Source organism: Cupressus sempervirens, chromosome 2, assembly GCF_028749045.1.
Source record: "Cupressus sempervirens isolate cs-2001-9-10 chromosome 2, ASM2874904v1, whole genome shotgun sequence".
Taxonomy (NCBI): domain Eukaryota; kingdom Viridiplantae; phylum Streptophyta; class Pinopsida; order Cupressales; family Cupressaceae; genus Cupressus; species Cupressus sempervirens.
In genome coordinates, this window is record NC_143119.1 from 565,165,369 (window position 1) to 565,166,126 (window position 758).

Genomic DNA, 758 nt, shown 5'->3' on the forward strand with positions numbered 1-758 from the left:
TCAACTTATTTTTTTGGTTAACGCCCAAAGTTTTGAACTCAAATCGAGTTGGCTACCCCGACTCGAATCGCCTCCGAATTTTTCGCACAACCCATGTCACCGTGCTCGACTTGATTCTAAGTGCCCCGAGTCATGTACATGGTCCAAAAGAGGTCAACCTTTTTTTTTTGGGGGGGTTAATGCCCAAAGTTTTCAACTCGAACCGTGTCGGCAACCCCGACACGAATCACCCCAATTACCCGAACCCCGACTCGAATCGCGTCGAGCCTTAACCGCCTCCATTTTTTTTTTTCGCTCGACTCATGTAATCGCACTCGCCTTGATTCTGAGTGGCCCGAGTCACTTACGTGATCCAAAACCGGGTAACTTTTTCTTTTTTCTTTTTTTTGTCAAGTCCCAAAGTTTTGAACTCGAATAGAGTCGGATGCCCCGACTCGAGTCGTCTCCAAATTTTTCGCACGACTCATGTCACCGTGCTCGACTTGATTCTAAGTGCCCCGAGCCGTGTACATGATCCAAAAGCAGTTAACTTTTTCTTTTTGGTTAACGCCCAAAGTTTTCAACCCGACCCGCCTCGGCAACCTCGACTCGAAGCGCCTCGAGCCTTAATGGCCTCCAATGTTTTTGCACGGCTCATGCCACCGTCGACTTTTCGCTCGAATCATGTCACCCAGGGCACCTCGATGCTACGTGAGGTGAGCCCTGTGCGCGATCCAAAACCGGGTAACATTTTTTTTTGAACTCCCAAAATTTCATTC